Source organism: Macaca mulatta, chromosome 11 (assembly GCF_049350105.2).
Source record: "Macaca mulatta isolate MMU2019108-1 chromosome 11, T2T-MMU8v2.0, whole genome shotgun sequence".
Taxonomy (NCBI): Eukaryota; Metazoa; Chordata; class Mammalia; order Primates; family Cercopithecidae; genus Macaca; species Macaca mulatta.
The window spans coordinates 118,565,463-118,584,646 of NC_133416.1; the positions used below are offsets into that span (position 1 = coordinate 118,565,463).

Genomic DNA, 19,184 nt, shown 5'->3' on the forward strand with positions numbered 1-19,184 from the left:
TTCCTCCTGGGCCTCTAGACCTGTGATGAAAGGGGCTGCGAGGAAGTTCTCTGACATGGTCTGGAGACATTTTCTCCATGGTCTTGGGGATTAACATTAGGCTCCTTGCTACTTATGCAAATTTCTGAAGCTGGCTTGAATTTCTCCCCAGAAAATGGGCTTTTCTTTCTATTGCAAGTGACTTTTTCTTTTTTTTCTTTTGAGAGAGAGAGTCTCACTCTGTTGCCTAGGCTGTAGTGCAGTGGTGTGATCTCAGCTCACTGCAACCTCTACCTCCTGGGTTCAAGCGATTCTCCTGTCTCAGCCTCCTGAGTAGGTGGCACCAGGTGTGCACCACTGCACCTGGCTAATTTTTTGTCAGGGTTTCACTATCTTGGCCAGGCTGGTCTTGAACTCCTGACCTCAGGTAATCCGCCCACTTTGGCCTCCCAAAGTGCTGAGATTACAGGCATGAGCCACCACTTCCAACCTGCAAGTTACCTCTTGAATGCTTTGCTGCTTAGAAATTTCTTCCACCAGATACTCTAAATCATCTCTCTCAAGTTCAAAGTTCCACAGATCTCTAGGGCAGGGGCAAAATGCCACCAGTCTCTTTGCTAAAACATAACAAGAGTTGCCTCTCCTCCAGTTCCCAACAAGTTCCACATCTCCATCTGAGACCACCTCAGCCTGAGTTTTATTGTCGATATCACTATCAGCATTTTGGCAAAGTCATTCAATGAGTCTCTAGGAAGTTTGAAACATTCCCACATTTTCTTGTCTTCTTCTGAGTCCTCCAGACTGTTCCAACCTCTGCCTGTTACCCAGTTTCAATGTCACTTCCACATTTTTACATATCTTGTCAGCAACACCCCACTCCTGGTACCAATTTACTGTATTCGTCCATTTTTGCACTGCTGATAATGACATATCCAAAACTGGGAACAAAAAGATATTTTTTGTTTGTTTTTGTTTTTGTTTTTGTTTGAGATGGAGTCTCACTCTGTCACCCAGGCTGGAGTACAGTGGCGCAGTCTCGGCTCACTGCAACCTCTGCCTCCCAGATTCAAGTGATTCTTCTGCCTCAGCCTGCTGAGTAGCTGGGATTACAGCTGCCACCATGCCCAGCTAATTTTTTGTATTTTTAGTAGAGATGGAGTTTCACCATGTTGGCCAGGTTGGTCTTGAACTCCTGATCTCTTTATTCTTCTTCTTATTATTATTATACTTTAAGTTCTAGGGTACATGTGCACAACGTGCAGGTTTGTTACATATGTATACATGTGCCATGTTGGTGTGCTTCACCCATTAACTCATCATTTACATTAGGTAAATCTCCTAATGCTATCCCTCCCTGCTTCCCCCACCCCACGACAGGCCCCAATGTGTGATGTTTCTCATCCTGTGTCCAAGTGTCAAACTCCTGACCTCTTGATCCACCTGCCTCTGCCTCCCAAAGTGCTGGGATTACAGGCATCAGCCACCACACCCAGCCAAAAAGAGGTTTAATTGGACTTACAGTTCCATGTGGCTGCAGAGGCCTCAGAATCATGGTGGGAGGCGAAAGGCAAGGCACTTGTTACATGGTGGCAGCAGGAGAAAATGAGGAAGAAGCAAAAGTAGAAACCCCTTATAAACCCATCAGATATCATGAGACTTATTCACTATCATGAGAATAACATGGGAAAGACTGGCCCCCATGATTCAATGACCTCCCCCAGCGCCCCTCCCACAACACTTGGGAATTCTGGGAGATACAATTCAAGCTGAGATTTCAGTGGGGACACAGCCACACCATATTAATACATATTTAAGATATATATAAGATTTGCTGATATGTTGCATGTGGGGAATGAGAGACAGAGAGAGAGTAAGGGAGAAGACCACCCCTCATATCATCTTATGCCCAATTTCTGCCTCCAAAGAAAGAAGAAGTAAAAACTAAAAGGCAGAAATGAAATCCACAGGCAGACAGCCCGGCGCACCCTGGGCCTGGTAGTTAAAGATCGACTCCTGACCTAATCAGTTATGTTATCTATAGATTACAGACATTGTATAGAAATGCACTGTGAAAATCCCTATCTTGTTTTGTTCCTATCTAATTACCAGTGCATGCAGCCCCCAGTCATGTACCCCCTGCTTGCTCAATCAATCACGACCCTCTCACACGCACCCCCTTAGAGTTGTGAACCCTTAAAAGGGACAGGAATTGCTCACTCGGGGGGCTCGGCTCTTGAGACAGAAGTCTTGCCGATGCCCCTGGCCGAATAAACCCCTTCCTTCTTTTTTTTTTTTTTTTTTTTGAGATGGAGTCTCGCTCTGTCGCCCAAGCTGGAGTGCAGTGGCCGGATCTCAGCTCACTGCGAGCTCCGCCTCCTGGGTTTACAGCATTCTCCTGCCTCAGTCTCCCAAGTAGCTGGGACTACAGGCGCCCGCCACCTTGCCCGGCTAGTTTTTTGTATTTTTTAGCAGAGACGGGGTTTCACCGTGTTAGCCAGGATGGTCTACAATCTCCTGACCTCGTGATCCGCCCGTCTCAGCCTCCCAAAGTGCTGGGATTACAGGCTTGAGCCACCGCGCTCGGCAACCCCTTCTTTCTTTAACTCGGTGTCTGAGGAGTTTTGTCTGCAGCTCTTCCTGCTACAAGAGAAAGGAAGAAAAGGACTTAAGAATAACTCCACGGGCCGGGCGCGGTGGTTCACGCCTGTAATCCTAGCACTTTGGGAGGCCGAGGCGGGTGGATCACAAGGTCAGGAGTTCAGGATCAGCCTGGCCAAGATGGTGAAACCCCGTCTCTACTAAAAATACAAAAAAAATTAGCCGGGCGTGGTGGTGGGCGCCTGTAATCCCAGCTACTCGGGAGGCTGAGGCAGAGAATTGCTTAAAGGTGGGAGGCAGAGGATGCAGTGAGCTGAGATACAGTGAGCCCCACTGCACTTCAGCCCAGGCCACAGAGCAAAACTCCATCTCAAAAAAAAAAAAAAAAGAATAACTCCAGGGCCACATATGCTGGCTCACACCTGTAATCCCAGCACTTTGGGAAGCTGAGGCAGGAGGATCACTTGAGCCTGGGAGTTTGAGACCAGCTTGGGCAACACAGGGAGAGACCCCATCTCTACAAATAATAAAAATATTACCCAGGGCTGGACACAGTGGCTCATACTAGCAGTCCCAGAACTTTGGGAGGCTGAGGTGGGTGGAACCTCGTCTCTACAAAAAAATAAAAAATAAAAATAAAAAGGACTCTCGGCCAGGCGCGGTGGCTCAAGCCTGTAATCCCAGCACTTTGGGAGGTGGAGACGGGCGGATCACAAGGTCAGGAGATCGAGACCATCCTGGCTAATACGGTGAAACCCCGTCTCTACTAAAAAATACGAAAAACTAGCCGGGTGAGGTGGCGGGCGCCTGTAGTCCCAGCTACTCGGGAGGCTGAGGCAGGAGAATGGCGTAAACCCGGTAGGCGGAGCTTGCAGTGCGCTGAGATCCGGCCACTGCACTCCAGCCTGGGCAGCAGAGCCAGACTCCGTCTCAAAAAAAAAAAAAAAAAAAAAAAAAAAAAAAAAAAAAAAGGACTCTCAACTTTTGGACCTAAGTAATGGGAAAAATGGAGATTTGAAGGGAAAAATCCAGATTAGTCTTTTCATCAGATTGAGCTGGAATAACTGGATATTCATATAGAAACAAATAGCCTTGATACTTACCTCATGCCATACATAAAAATTAACTCAAAATAAATCAAACTCTTACACATAAAAGCTAAACTCTAAAATCTCTAGAAGAAAATAGGGGCGGCTGGGCACAACGGCTCACGCCTGTAATCCCAGCACTTTGGGAGGCCAAGCAAGTTGGAAGGATCGCCTGAGTTTGTGACCAGCCTGGGCAAAATAGTAAGAATCTCTCTCTTAAAAAAAAATGTTTTTTAATGCCGGGCGCGGTGGCTCATGCCTGTAATCCCATCACTTTGGGAGGCCGAGGTGGGTGGATCACGAGGTCAGGAGATCGAGACCATCCTGGCTAACACAGTGAAACCCCGTCTCTACTAAAAATACAAAAAATTAGCTGGGCGTGGTGGTGCACGCCTGTAGTCCCAGCTACTGGGAGGCTGAGGCAGGAGAATGGTGTGAACCCGGGAGGCAGAGCTTGCAGTGAGCCGAGATGCACCACTGCACTCCAGCCTGGGCGACAAAGCAAGACTCTGTCTCAAAAAAAAAAAAAAAAGTTTTTTAATTCGCTGGGTGTGGTGGCACATGCCTGTAGTCCCAGCTACTCAAGAAAGCTGAGGCAGAAGGATCACTTGAGCCCAGGAGGTCAAGGCTGCAGTGAACTAGGATCACGCCACTGCACCCCAGCCTGGACAACAGAGTGAGACCCTGTCTCTAAAAAATAAGTAAATAAGGTTGGGCACGATGGCTCATGCCTGTAATCCCAGCACTTTGGGAGGCCGAGGTGGGCAGATCACGAGGTTGGGAGTTTGAGACCAGCCTGGCCAACGTGGTGAAGACTCGTCTCTACTAAAGATACAAAAAATTGGGCCGGGCACAGTGGCTTATGCCTGTAATCCCAGCATTTTGGGAGGCCAAGGCGAGTGGATCGCCTGAGGTCAGGAGTTGGAGACCAACCTTACCAATATGGTGAAACCCCATCTCTATTAAAAATACAAAAAATTAGCCAGGTGTGGTGGCGTGCGCCTGTAGTCCCAGCTACTTGGGAGGCTGAGCCAGGAGAATTGCTTGAACCTAGGAGGCAGAGGTTGCAGTAGCTGAGATTGCGCCACTGCACTCCAGCCTGGGCAACAGAGCAAGACTCCGTCTCAAAAAAAAAAAAAAAAGATACAAAAAATTAGCCAGGCATGGTGGCACATGCCTGTAATCCCACCTACTCAGGAGGCTGAGGCAGGAGAATCACTTGTACCCAGGAGGTGCAGGTTGCAGTGAGCCAAGGTCATGCCATTGCACTCCAGCCTGGGCCACAGGGCAAGACTCCATCTCAAAAAAAAAAAAAGGAAATAAAAATAATAAAATAAAAAATAGAAAATCTTTACAACTTTAGGATAAAGATTTGTTAAGACTCAAAGAGCATAAACTTGAAAACATTAAAAATTGGACTTCAGTAAGTTTGGGGTTTTTTGTTTTGTTTTGTTTTTTTGAGACAGGATTTTGTCTCAAAATTGCCCAGGCCGGAGTGCAATCTTGGCTCACTGCAACCTCTGTCTCCCGGGTTCAAGCATTTCTCCTGCCTCAGCCTCCTGAGTAGCTGGGACTACAGGTGTGTGCCACCATGCCTGGCTAATTTTTGTATTTTTAGTAGAGATGGAGTTTTGCCATGTTGGCCATGCTGGTCTTGACCTCCTGACCTCAGGTGATCCGCCGGCCTCACCCTCACAAAGTGTTGGGGTTACAGGTATGAGCCACCGCACCTGGCCCATATTGACTTTAAAAAATATAAAGTTTGTTTTTAAAACCTGTTAAAAGAGAGAGAGAGAGGGAGAGAGGAAGGAAGGAAGGAAAAGGGAAGGGGAAAGGAAAAGGAAAGATACCATCAGAGAAACAAAAAGATAAGCCACCACCTGAGAAAAAAAAAGTTCTTGATATATATATCTGACAGAATCTAAATGCTAGAGCTATATAATGAAGTCTTACAACCCAATAATAAGATAAGCAACCCGATCTGAAGACAGGCAAAATATTTGTGTGTGTGTGTGTTTGTGTTTGAGATAGGGTTTGGTCCTGTTGCCCAGGCTAGAGTGCAGTGGCATGATCTCTGCTCACTACAACCTCTGCCTCTCAGGCTCAAACCATCCTCCCATCTCAGCCTCTCAAGTAGCTGGGACTACAGGCATGCGCCACCATGCCTGGCTAATTTTTTTTTTTTTTTTTTTTTTTTTTTGGATTTTTGGTTGAGATGGAGTTTCACCATGTTGCCCAGGCTGGTCTCAAACTCCTGCACTCAAGCAATCCTCCCACCTCGGCCTCCTGAAGTGCTGGAATTACAGGCGTAAGCCACCACGCCTGGCCCAGGACAAAGGTTTTAACAGATATTTTATAAAAATCTATAATATGGGGCCGGGCGCGGTGGCTCAAGCCTGTAATCCCAGCACTTTGGGAGGCCGAGACGGGCGGATCACGAGTTCAGGAGATCAAGACCATCCTGGCTAACACGGTGAAACCCCGTCTCTACTAAAATACAAAAAAAATTAGCCAGGCGAGGTGGCGGGCGCCTGTAGTCCCAGCTACTCGGAGGCTGAGGTGGGAGAATGGCGTGAACCCGGGAGGTGGAGCTTGCAGTGAGCCGAGATCGGGCCACTGCACTCCAGCCTGGGCCACACAGTGAGACTCCATCTCAAAAAAAAAAAAAAAAAAAAAAAAATCTATAATATGGGCCAGGCACAGTGGCTGACGCCTGTAATCCCAGCACTTTAGGAGGCCAAGGTGGGCGGATCACAAGGTCAAGAGATTGAGACCATCCTGGCTAACACGGTGAAACCCCGTCTCTACTAAAACTACAAAAAGTAACTGGGTGTGGTAGCGTGCACCAGTAGTCCCAGCTACTCAGGGGGCTGAGGCAGAAGAATGGCATGAACCTGGGAGGCAGAGCTTGCAGTGAGCCAAGATCGCGCCACTGTACTCCAGCCTGGGTACATTGAGACTCCGTCTCAAATGGCTAATAAGCAATGAAAAGATGCCCAGTGTCATTACACATCAGAGAAATGCAAATTGACACCAAATGAGCTAATACCATGTTCCAGTTAGAAAGGCCAAAATTAAAAAGACTGACAACACCAAGTGCTGGTGAGGATGTGGAACAACTGAACTTCCATACGCTGATGGGAAGGTAGAATGGTATAGCCACTCTGGAAAGCAAATTGGCAATTTCTTGTAAAAATGAACAGAAACTCGGCCAGGCAAGGTGGCTCATACCTGTAATCCCAGCACTGTGGGAGGCCGAGGTGGGTGGATTCACCTGAGGCCAGGGGTTTGAGACCAGCCTGGTCAACATGGTGAAACCCCGTCTCTACTAAAAATACAAAAATTAGCTGGGCCTGGTGGCAGGCACCTGTAATCCCAGCTACTTGGGAGGCTGAGGCAGGAGAATTGCTTGAACCTGGGAGGTGGAGGTTGCAGTGAGCCAAGATCACACCACTGCACTCCAGCCTGGGTGACAGAGCAAGACTCCGTCTCAAAAACTAAAAATAAAAAGGCCGGGTGCAGTATCTCACACCTGTAATCCCAGCACTTTGGGAGGCCAAGACAAGTGGATTACCTGAGGTCAGGATCGAGACCAGCCTGACCAATATGGCAAAACCCCGTCTTTATTGAAAATACAAAAATTAGCCAGGCATGGTGGCGTGTGCCTGTAGTCCCAGCTACTTGGGAGCCTGAGGCAGAAGAGTTGTTTGAACCTGGGAGGTGGAGGTTGCAGTTAGCCGAAATTGCACCACTGCACTCCAGCCTGGGTGAGAGAGCGACACTCTGTCTCAAAAAAAATGAACAGAAACTCACCAGTAATCCCACTCCAAAGTACTTACCAAAAAGAAAATGAAAACATGATCACACAAAGACCTGTATATGACTATTCATAGCAACCTTATTCAGAAACACCAGAAACTAGCAACAATTCAAATGTTCATCCACAGATATATGGAGAAACAAATTATGGTACATCCATATGATGGAATAGTGCTTAGCCATGAAAAGAAATAAAGTTTCCATTGACATTAAATAACCAGGAGAGCCAGGCACAACGGCTCACGCCTATAATCCCAGCACTTTGGGAGGCCAAGGCAGGCAGATCACCTGAGGTCAGGAGTTCGAGACCAGCCTGGCCAACATGGTGAAACCCCGCCTCTACTAAAAATACAAAAATTAGCTGGGCATGGTGGCAGGTGCCTGTAATCCCAGCTCCTCAGGAGGCTGAGGCAGGAGAATCGCTTGAACCCAGGAGGTGGAGGTTGCAGTGAGCCAAGATTGTGCCACTGCACTCCAGACTGGGTGACAAAGCAAGACTCTGTCTCAAAATAAAACAAATAACCAGGAGAGAGAAATCCATAGAGCAAGAAATATTTATGGTTGCCCAGGGTTGGTAGGTAAGGAGTAACTGCCAACCAGCACGAGGTTTCCATTTGCGGGATGAAAAAGTTCTGGAACTAGATAGTGATGATGGTTGCCCAACAAAGTGAATGTACTTAATGTCATTGAACTGTACAGTTTAGCAGTTTAGAATGGTTAAAATCAGAGGTGGGGTGTGTGTGTGTGTGTGTGTGTGTGTGTGTGTGTGTGTTTGTCAAAAACCAAACCAGATTCAGGATAAAATGTTAAGTTTTATGTTATGTGTATTTTTCCACAATTAAAAAAAGGAAAGCGGCTGGGCACGGTGTCTCACACCTATAATCCCAGCAGTTTGGGAGCCCAAGGGAGGAGGATTGTTTGAGCTCAGGAGTTCAAGACCAGCCTGGGCAACATAGGGAGACCCCCCCCCATCTCTACAAATAATAAAAATATTAACCAGGCTTGGTGACACATACCTGTGGTTCCAGGTACTGAGGGGCTGAGGTGAGAGGATTGCTTGAAGCTGCAGTGAGCTGTGATCACGCCACTGTACTCCAGCCTGGGTGGCAGAACGAGACCCTGTCTCAAAAAAAAAAAAAAGAAGAAGAGGCCGGGAACAGTGGCTCACGCCTGTAATCCCAGCACTTTGGGGGGCCAAGGCAAGCAGATCACCTGAGGTTGGAAGTTTGAGACCAGCCTGACCAACATGGAGAAACCCCGTCTCTACTAAAAATACAAAATTAGCTAGGTATGGTGGCGCATGCCTGTAATCCCAGCTACTTGGGAGGCCGAGACAGGAGAATGGCTTGAACCCGGGAGGCAGAGGTTGCAGTGAGCCAAGATCGCACCTTTGCACTCCAGCCTGGGCAACAAGAGCGAAACTCCATCTCAAAAAAAAAAAAAAAAGAAGAAGTACATGCAACAACCTGGATGCCTCTCAGACATTGAGATTCTGAGCAAAAGATGCTGACTGGGTCCAAGTGAAAGATGATGGTGGCTTGGAAAAGGGAACAGCTATGAAAAACTGTACAAGATGGTCACAAGTTAGAAGTGAGAGGTGAAAGGATGGGAAGAATCGAGGCAGTGGCCAGGTTCCTGGTCTGAACATCTCAGCAACTTGAGCAGGGGGACAGGACCAGGACTCAGAGAAAAGAGTGTAAGTTTTGTTTTAAACATGCGGAGAGACTCATTACGTGTGAAACAACCAACATCACCTCTTCTAGGAAGACCTCCTTGACTACCTGCTCTATGGCCACCCCCATCATTGCCAACCCTCGCTGATCTCATTTTCTCCACAGCTCTCATCACTGCCTGAGAAGTTTCTTATCTATTTATCTGTTCGGTGTCCATGAACACAGGAATCTTTATCTTCTTGACCACCACCAGATCTCCAACACCTGTCTCCATACTTAGCACACAGTAGGTGCTCAGTAAATGCTTGTGGGATTAATGGAGCACACTTCTGGGATGTAATCTCCATGAAAGCTGAGGCTTTTGTTTTAGCACTGCCATGTTCCCAGCACGTGGCACACAGCAGATCTTCGCTAAGTGCTTATTAGATGAGGAGAGTACCCACAAAAAGACAGTCCCACCTTCTCATGGGAAGGCAGGCTGCCAGCCCAGCCCTGGCTATGGATGTTCTAGCAGGGTAGGGTTTCCCGCTGAGCTTCCCACACCCTGTCCCCTTCCCTAAGGCCTCTTATCCACTTCTACCATGCTGTCAGCAAACCCAGATCCCGTACTTTGTGTATGCCTCAGATTTCACAGGTCTGCCCTGGCTCAATCCGTTGTTGGTCACAGTCAGAGAGAAGGTCCCTGAGCCTTTGACCCATGGCATGGGGAAATGAATGCCTGGTCAGGTCAGGGACTCTTGGCTGTGTGATCCTAGGGAAGCCCCTCCCTGCTCTGGGCTTCACTCTGTTCAGGGCAGACAGGCTGTGTGGACCTTGGAGATTAGATGTATGGTACCCCCAGAAAGACACACACACACACACACACACACACACACAGAGTTCCATGGAAGGCATATTGCCCATTCCCGCTGCCTGGGCAATCAGAGCGGTCCGTGCCCCTGGCTATGATGAGGGGTTCAAGGATGGACATGTGACCCATGCCTGGCCAGCCAGGCTCAGACCTGAGACCCTGTTAAGTGGGAGGAGCACAGCCTGCCTGATAGTGAAGCCAGTGCAGAGGGCAGATGTGGAGGGAGAAGGCTACCAGGCAGCATCAGTGGAGCCCCTGGATTCTGGGCCAACACTAACACTGGCATCATTCCCAGGGTAGGAAGGGCAAGGTGGAGTGTCCCCAAGTCTAGACGTTCACCAGGAAAGGAAAATGCCAGGCATATGGACATATGGGCCTCAATGTGGGGGAAATTCCAGGGGGCCTGCGAATCTTGGTTCTCAGAGCCCCTCATGCTGGAGTCAAAGGTTGACCTGGGTGAAGGAGGCAGAAAGCAGAGAGCATGAGCCTGGCTTTTTTGGGGGGGGTTGGGTGCGGGGGGTTCCTTTTATACATTTTTTTTTAATTAAGGTAAAATTCACAAAACAAAAAGTTAACCATTTTAAAATGAATAATTTAGGGCCAGGCATGGTGGCTCACGCCTGTAATCCTAACACTTTGGGAGGCCAAGGCGGAAAGATCACTTTGAGCCCAGGAGCTAGAGACCAGCCTGGGCAATACAGTGAGATCCCATCTCTCCAAATTTTTTTTTTTTTTTTTTTGAGTCAGAGTCTCGCTCTGTCATCCAGGCTGGAGTGCAGTGGCACAATCTTGGCTCACTGCAAGCTCCGCCTCCCGGGTTCACGCCATTCTCCTGCCTCAGCCTCCCGTGTAGCTGGGACTACAGGTGCCCGCCACCACACCCGGCTAATTTTTTGTACTTTTAGTAGAGACGGGGTTTCACCGTGTTAGCCAGGATGGTCTCGATCTCCTGACCTCGCGATCTGCCTGACTCAGCTTCCCAAAGTGCTGGGATTACAGGCGTGAGCCACTGTGCTCGGTCCTAAATTTTTTTTTTAATTAGAGTCTCATTGAATATGACCACTGCTTTTAGGGTTCATGTGTCTCTCTTCACAATCCGAGCCAGGCCTGCATGCCAGCAACCATTTTCTAAGGGACCTTCATTTAGTGTTGATCTTGCTAGCACCAACTCTTGTGTGTATATTGTCCAGCACAAAAAGGTAAAGTTAATTGTCAATGATTGAGGAAACCAAACCACTCCAAGCTATGCCACCTTTGTGGATACTGAACGATTGATTGGTTTTGCCATAAAGAGTCAAGTTGCAGTGAACCCCAACAACACAGTTTTTGATGGCCAACGTCTTATTGGATGTGGATTTGATCATGCTGTTGTCTGGTCTGATATGAAGCACTGGCCCTTCATGGTGGTGAGTGATGCTGGCAGGCCCAAGGTCCAAGGAGAGAACAAGGGAAAAACAAAAAGCTTCAGGCCAGGTGTGGTGGCTCACGCCTGTTATCCCAGCACTTTGACAGGCTGAGGTGGGTGGATTGCTTGAGCCCAGGAGTTCGAGACCAGCCTGGGCAACATGGTGAAACCCTGTCTGTACTAAAAATACAAAAATTAGCCAGGTGTGGTAGCATGCACCTCTAGTCCCAACTACTTAGGAGGCTGAGGAGGGAGGATCACTTGAACCCGGGAGGTCAAAGCTGCAGTGAGTCATGATCACGCTACTGCACTCCAACCTGGGCAACAGAACGAGACCCTGTCTCAAAACAAAAAACTTCTATCCAGAGGTGTCCCCTATGGTTGTGACAAAGATGAAGGAAATTGCAGAAGCCTACCTTGGGAAGACTGTTACCAATGCTGTGCTCACAGGGCCAGCCTACTTTAATGACTCAGCATCAGGCTACCAAAAAGATGCTAGAACTATTGCTGGTCTCAATGGACTTAGAATTATCAACAAGCCAACTGCTGCTGCTATTGCTTATGGCTTAAACCAAAAGGTTGGAGCTGAAAGAAATGTGCTGGTCTTTGACCTGGGAGGTAGCACTTTATTTTATTGTATTTATTATTTTATTTTATTTTATTTATTTTGTCTTATTCTTATTTTATTTTCTGAGACAGAGTCTCATTCTGTCACACAGGCTGGAGTGCAGTGGCACGATCTTGGCTCACTGCAACATTGCTCTCCTGAGCTCAAGTGATCCTCCCACCTCAGCCTCCCGAATAGCTGGGACTACAGGTGTTTGCCACCATGCCCAGCTAATTTGTTAATTTTTTGTAGAGATGAGGTCTCACTATGTTGCCCAGGCTGGTCTCAACCTCCTGGGATCAAGAGAGCCTCCCACTTTTGCCTCCTGAGTAGCAGGACTATAGGCGTGCAGGAGGTGGCACTTTTGACGTGTCAGTCCTCACTATTGAGGATGAAATTTTTGAGGTCAAATCTACATCTGGAGAAGGTGGAGAAGACTTTGCAACCAAATGGACAGCTGTTGCACTGCTGAGCTCACGTGCAAGCATAAGAAGGACCTCAGTGAGAACAGGAGAGCTGGCTGGGCATGGTGGCTTTTGCCTGTAATCTCAGTACTTTGGGAGGCCAAAGCAGATGGATCACTTGAGGTCAGAAGTTCGAGACCAGTCTGGCCAACATGGTGAAACCCCGTGTCTACTAAAAATACAAAAGTTCAAAAGTTAGCCAAGTGTGGCTGGGCGCAGGGGCTTACACCTATAATCCCAGCACTTAGGGAGGCCGAGGCGGGTGGATCACGAGGTCAGGAGATCGAGACAATCCTAGCTAACATGATGAAACCCTGACTCTACTAAAAATACAAAAAATTAGCCGGGCATGATGGTGGGCGCCTGTAGTCCCAGCTACTCAGGAAGCTGAGGCAGAAGAATTGCTTGAACCTGGGAGGCGGAGGTTGCAGTGAGCCGAGATCACGCCACTGCACTCCAGCCTGGACGACAGAGCGAGACTCTGTCTCAAAAAAAAAAAAAAAAAAAAAAATTAGCTGGGTGTGGTGGCAGGCACCTGAAATCCCAGCTACTTGGGAGGCTGAGGTAAGAGAATCACTTGAACCCAGGAGGCAGAGGTTGCAGTGAGCCAAGATCGCATCATTGCACTCCAGCATGGGTGACAGGAGCAAGACTCCGTCTCAAAAAAAAAAATTGTAAAAAAATTAGCCAGGCGTAGCAATGGGTGCCCGTAATCCCAGCTATTAAGGAGGCTGAGGCACGAAAATTGCTTGAACCTGGGAGGCAGAGATTGCAGTGAGCAGAGATCAGGCCACTGCACTCCAGCCTGGGTGACAGAGGGAGACTCCGTCTCAAAAAGAAAAAAGAAAAAGAGCTGCCCCCACGCCTTCATGCAGCTTGTGAACGTGCAAAGCGTCCTCTCTCTTCCAGCACCCAGGCCAGAATTGAGATTGATTCTCTCTAGGCAGGAATCGACATCTATACCTCCGTTACCATGCCCGATTCGAAGAATTGAATGTTGACCTGTTCCATGCCTGATTCGAAGAATTGAATGTTAACCTGTTTCATGCCTGATTCGAAGAATTGAATGCTGACCTGTTCCATGGCATCCTGGACCCATAGAAGAAGCCCTTCGAGATGCCAAACCAGACAAGTCACAGATTCATGATATCACTCTGGTTGCTGGTTCAGCTTCTAACTGCAAGATTCAGAGCTCGCCCAAGACTTCTTCAATAGAAAAGAACTGAAGGCTGGGCATGGTGGCTCATGCCTGTAATCCCAACAGTTTGGGAGGCTGAGCCGGGAGGATCACTTGAGCCCAGGAGGTTGACACTGCAGTGGGCCATGACTGTGCCACTGCACTCCAGCGTGGGCAACAGTACAAGACCCTGTCTCAATAAAACAAACCAAACTGCATAGGAGCATTGACCCTGATGAAGCTGTTGCTTACGATCCAGCTACCCAGGCAGCCATCTGATCTGGAGACAAACCAGAAAACATTCAAGACTCATTGCTCCTGGATGTCACTCCTCTTTCCCTTTCATTGAAACTGCTGGCTGAGTCACAACAGTCATTGTTAAGCATAATACTTCCATTCCTACCAAGCAGACACAGACCTTCACTACCTGCCCTGGCAGCCAGACTGTCGTGCTTACTCAGTTTATGAAGGCGAGCGTGCCATGAGCAAGGATAACAGCCTGCTTGGCAAGTTTGAGCTCACGGGCATACCTCCTGTGACAGTGTTCCTCACACTGAAGTCACTTGACACTGATGTCAGAGACATTCTCAGTGTCTGTGCTCTGGACAAAAGTACAGGAAGTTGGGTGTGGTGGCTCACACCTGTAATCCTAGCATGTTGGGAGGCCGAGGCAAGTGGATTACTTGGGCCCAGGAGTTTGAGACCATCCTGAGCAACAATGGTGAAACCCCATCTCTAAAAAAAAATACAAAAAAATTAGCCAGGTATGATAGGGTGCACCTGTAGTCTCAGCTACTTGGGGATGCTGAGGCAGAAGGATCACTTGAGCCCAGGAAGTCGAAGCTGCAATGAGCCGAGTTTGCACCACTACACTCTAGCCTGGGCAACAGAGCAATGTCTCAAAAAAATAAAAAATAGTACAGGAAAAAAGAACAAGATTACTATCACTAATGAATGACTGTTTGACCTAATGAAGGGTCGTTTGAGCAAGGAGGACATTGAGCGTATGGTCCAGGAAGATGAGCAGTACAAAGCTAAAGATGAGAAGCAGAGGGTCAAGAATTCACTTGAATCCAATGCATTCAACAGGAAAGCCACCGTTGAAGATGAGAAAATTCAAGGCAAGATTAATGGTGAGGACAAACAGAAGATTTTTGACAACTGTAATGAAATTATCAACTGGCTCCATAAGAATCAGATGGCAGAGAAGGAAGAAATTGAACATCAGCAGAAAGAGCTGGAGAAAGACTGCAACCCCATCATTACCAAGCTGGACCCAAGTGCTGGAGGACCGCCAGGAGGCTCACCTGGGGGAGTCCCTGGTAATGGAGCTCCTCCCTCTTAGTGGTACTTCCTCAGGGACAACCATTTAAGAGGTTGATTAAGCCAACCCCAATATAAAGATCACATGATTCCACATAGCTAAAACACTGAAGAACCCAAATTTGTAACAAATTCTGTGGCAGTTTTAATGCTGAGCTGCTAGGGGCCGGGCGTAGTAGCTCACGGCTGTAATCCCAGCACTTTGGGAGGTTGAGACAGGTGAATCACTTCAGGTCAGGAGTTCGAGATTAGCCTGGCCAACATGGTGAAACCCTGTCTCTACTAAAAATACAAAAATTAGCTGGGCATGGTGGTGCACACCTGTAATCCCGGCTACTCGGGAGGCTGAGGCAGAAGAATTGCCTGAACCCGGGAGGTGGAGGTTGCAGTGAGCAGCGATCGCACCACTGCACTCCAGCGTAGGTGACAGAGTGGGACTCCATCTCAATAAATAAATAAATAAATAAAGTCGAGCTGCTAAATTACTGGACATTCTCAATACTTATATGGAACATGTGTACAGGGGAAAGAAGTAACATTGTAGTTTATAAGCACTGTATTGTAAGTGGAAAATGCAATGTCTTAAATAAAACTATTTAAAATTGGCACCCCCCAAAAAAACAGCCGGTCTGGGTGGCAGGCACCTGTATTTCAAGCTACTCAGGAGGCTGAGGTGGGAGGATTGCTTGAGTCCAGGAGGTGGAGGCTGCAGTGAGCCATGATTGCTCCACCGCACTCCAGCCTGGGTGATGGAGCGAGACCCCATCTTGAAATAAATACATAAATAAATAAAGTGAACAATTCAGCAGCATTTAGTACATTCACAACATTATGAAGCTACCACCTCTATCAAGTTCCAAAACTTATTTTTCACCTTTACTTTGATAATTGGAAGCATTGATCATTCCAAAACATTTTTATCACCCCAAAAGGAAAAACCCTGTAACCGTTAAGCAGTCACTCCCCATTGCCCCTCCCCCAGCCCCTGGCAGCCAGCCATCTGCTCTCCATCTCTATGGGTTTCCCTATTCCGGACATTTCATATGAATGGAATCAACACTACATGTTTCTGTGTAACTGGCTTTGTCTCTTAGCATCGTGGTTTCAAGGCTCATCCCATTGTGGCGTGTATCATTCCTTCATTCTTTTCTTTTTTTTTTTTTTTTTTTTTTTTTTTTTTTTTTTTGAGACGGAGTCTCGCTCTGTCACCCAGGCTGGAGTGCAGTGGCCGGATCTCAGCTCACTGCAAGCTACGCCTCCCGGGTTCACGCCATTCTCCTGCCTCAGCCTCCCGAGTAGCTGGGACTACAGGCGCCCGCCACCTCGCCCGGCTAGTTTTTTTTGTATTTTTAGTAGAGACGGGGTTTCACTGTGTTAGCCAGGATGGTCTTGATCTCCTGACCTCGTGATCCGCCCGTCTCGGCCTCCCAAAGTGCTGGGATTACAGGCTTGAGCCACCGCGCCCGGCCTCCTTCATTCTTTTCTATGGCTGAATCATGTTCCCTTGTATGGATACCCTACTTTTTTTTTTTTTTTTTTTGAGACAAGGTCTCGTTTTGTTCCCCAGGTTGGAGTGCAGTGGCACAATCATGGCACACTGCAGCCTCAACCTCCTGGACTCAAGCAATCCTCCCACCTCAGCTTCCTGAGTAGCTGGGACTACAGGTGCATGCTACCACTCCAGGCAACTTTTTTGTTTGTATTTTTTGTAGAGACAGGGTCTCACTATGTTGCCCAGGCTGGTCTCGAACTGAACTACTGACCTCAAGTGATCCACCCACCTTGGCCTCTCAAAGTGCTGGAATTACAGGTGTGAGCCACTGCAACTGGCCAGATATGCCACCTTTGATTTATCCATTCATCCATCCACTGATGACCGTCAGGTGTCTCTGTTTGGGCTACTGTGAACACCCAGGCATCTTTGTGGCTGGGAACAGGAGAGGTGTGGAGAGAAGACAGTGAGTTAGAAGAACTAGAAAGGGGAATTTGGGAACTAGAACTGGGCTGTGGCCACTGAGATCAAGTCCTGATTTTACCTCCAAATCATGTCTTGAATCCATCACTTCTCCATCTCTGCCACCACTTCCCCATCCCAGGCCACCGCTATCTCTCCCCAGGTCAACTACTGCAGCCTCCCCTCCAGCCTCCCTTCTGCCACTCCCAACTCCCTCATCTCCGGGGTTCATTCTCCACTGAGCAGCCGAGGGATCCTCTTAGAACTTTCATGAAATCAAGTCATGGCACCCTCTTGCTCAAAGCCTTTCCATGGCTCCCCATGGCCTTGGGAGCAAGTCCAGACTTTGCCCCATGGGTGACAAGGCCCTCCATAGCCTGGCTGCTGGCTACCCCTCCAGCCTCTTCACACATGGTTTACTCTCCTCACACTCCGCTGCAGCCGCCAGACCTCCCTTTCTTCCCAGAGTGCACCATGCTCCAGTCCCTTGCACGTGCTGGTTCCCTTCCCAGGAGGCTTCTTCCTTCACCCAGTTACCCCTCATCCTTTAAGCTTTCACTCAGCCATTGCCTCTTTCAGGAAGGTCTGTGACCCCAACCCTTCCCCTCCCACTAAGTCAGAGGCCTTAGCTTCTTCCCATTAGCCATTCTCTCAACCAGTATTTACTGGGCACTGCTTTGCCCCAGGCACCAGGGATACAAGTTAAAAAGACAGGCAATGGCCAGGCACAGTGGCTCACACCTATAATCCCAGCACTTTGGGAGGCCGAGGCAGGCGGATCATTTGAGGTCAGGAGTTTGAGACCAGCCTGGCCAACATGGCGAAACCCCATCTCTACTAAAAATACAAAGTTAGCCAGGCATGGCGGTGCTTGCCTGTAATTCTAGGGTTCTCAGGAGGCTGAGGGGGGAGAACCACTTGAACCCAGGAGGTAGAGGTTGCAGGGAGCTGAGATCACGACACTCCACACCAGCCTGGGTGACAGAACGAGACTCTGTATCAAAAAAATTAATCAATTAATTAAACGGTTAGTTTTGCAGGGCACGGTGGCTCACACCTGTAAATTCAGCTTTTTTCTTTTTTTTTTTTTTTTTGGAGTGCCACTATTCAGAGCTGAGGCAGGAGGATCACTTGAGCCTGAGAGGTCGAGGCTACAGTAAGCCATGATCCTGCCACTACCACACTCTAGCCTAGGTGACACAGCAAGACTCTGTCTCTAAATAAATGAATGAATAAATAAATAAAATGGTTAGTTTTGCTGGGCACAGTGGCTCACACCTGTAGTCCCAGCCTCTTGGGAGGCTGAGGCAGAGGAATCACTTGAGCCCAAGAGTTCAAGACCATCCTGGGTAACATAGCAAGATTCCATCTCTATGTAAAAAAAAAGGCCGGGCGCGGCGGCTCATGCCTGTAATCCCAGCACTTTGGGAGGCCAAGGAGGGCAGATCACGAGGTCAGGAGATCGAGACCATCCTGGCTAACATGGTAAAATCGCATCTCTACCAAAGATACGAAAATTAGCCAGGTGTGGTGGCGGGCGCCTGTAGTCCCAGCTACTCAGGAGGCTGAGGCAGGAGAATGGCATGAACCAGGGAGGCGGAGCTTGCAGTGAGAAGTTAAGAGCCCAGGAGAAAAATAAGCAGGGCAAGAGGATATGAATTGTTCATGAGGATGGGTTGCGGGGGTTGCCATTTTACTAGGAGGGGACCAAGGAAGGCCTCCTTGAGCAAAGACCTGAAGGAAATAAGGGCACAAACCATGCAGATAGCCAGGGAAGAGCATTGTTGGCAGAGGGAACAGCACGTGCAGAGGCCCGTAGGCAGGAAGCACAACCGGGAGGCCATGTGGCTGCAGCAGAGAGGAGGGGAGAGAAGAGATGACATCAGGGAGGCCTGTGGGCTTTTCTCAGGAGATTGGGAAGATGAGGTGGAACCCACAAAGGAGATGAGAAGACATAGCCAGTGACATAGGAGAAAAACCAGGAGAAGCCAATTGCAGGTCACATATCCGGGCTTGATAACTGTGGATGTACCCTTGGTGGACCTCTCCCCACATTGGAGGGCAGGTCCAGGAGGGCAGGGGGTTTGGTCTGCCTTGTTCACTGCTGTGTCTCAGCACCTGGCAGTGCCCGGGACATAGCAGGTGCTCAATGACCAGGACATGAGTCAGTGGCTGAGGTGGTGTCCCCTGTCCCCGCTGTTTGGCGACCAGATCTCAGTCTTCCGAAACTTTCCAGTGATGCTCCTC

At 48.5% G+C, this 19,184-nt stretch overlaps 1 pseudogene; it reads left to right on the forward strand.

The window, feature by feature from the left end:
- Nucleotides 1–10,983: 10,983 nt before the first annotated feature.
- On the forward strand, nucleotides 10,984–15,045 carry LOC713004 (heat shock cognate 71 kDa protein-like; annotated as a pseudogene).
- Nucleotides 15,046–19,184: the final 4,139 nt, after the last annotated feature.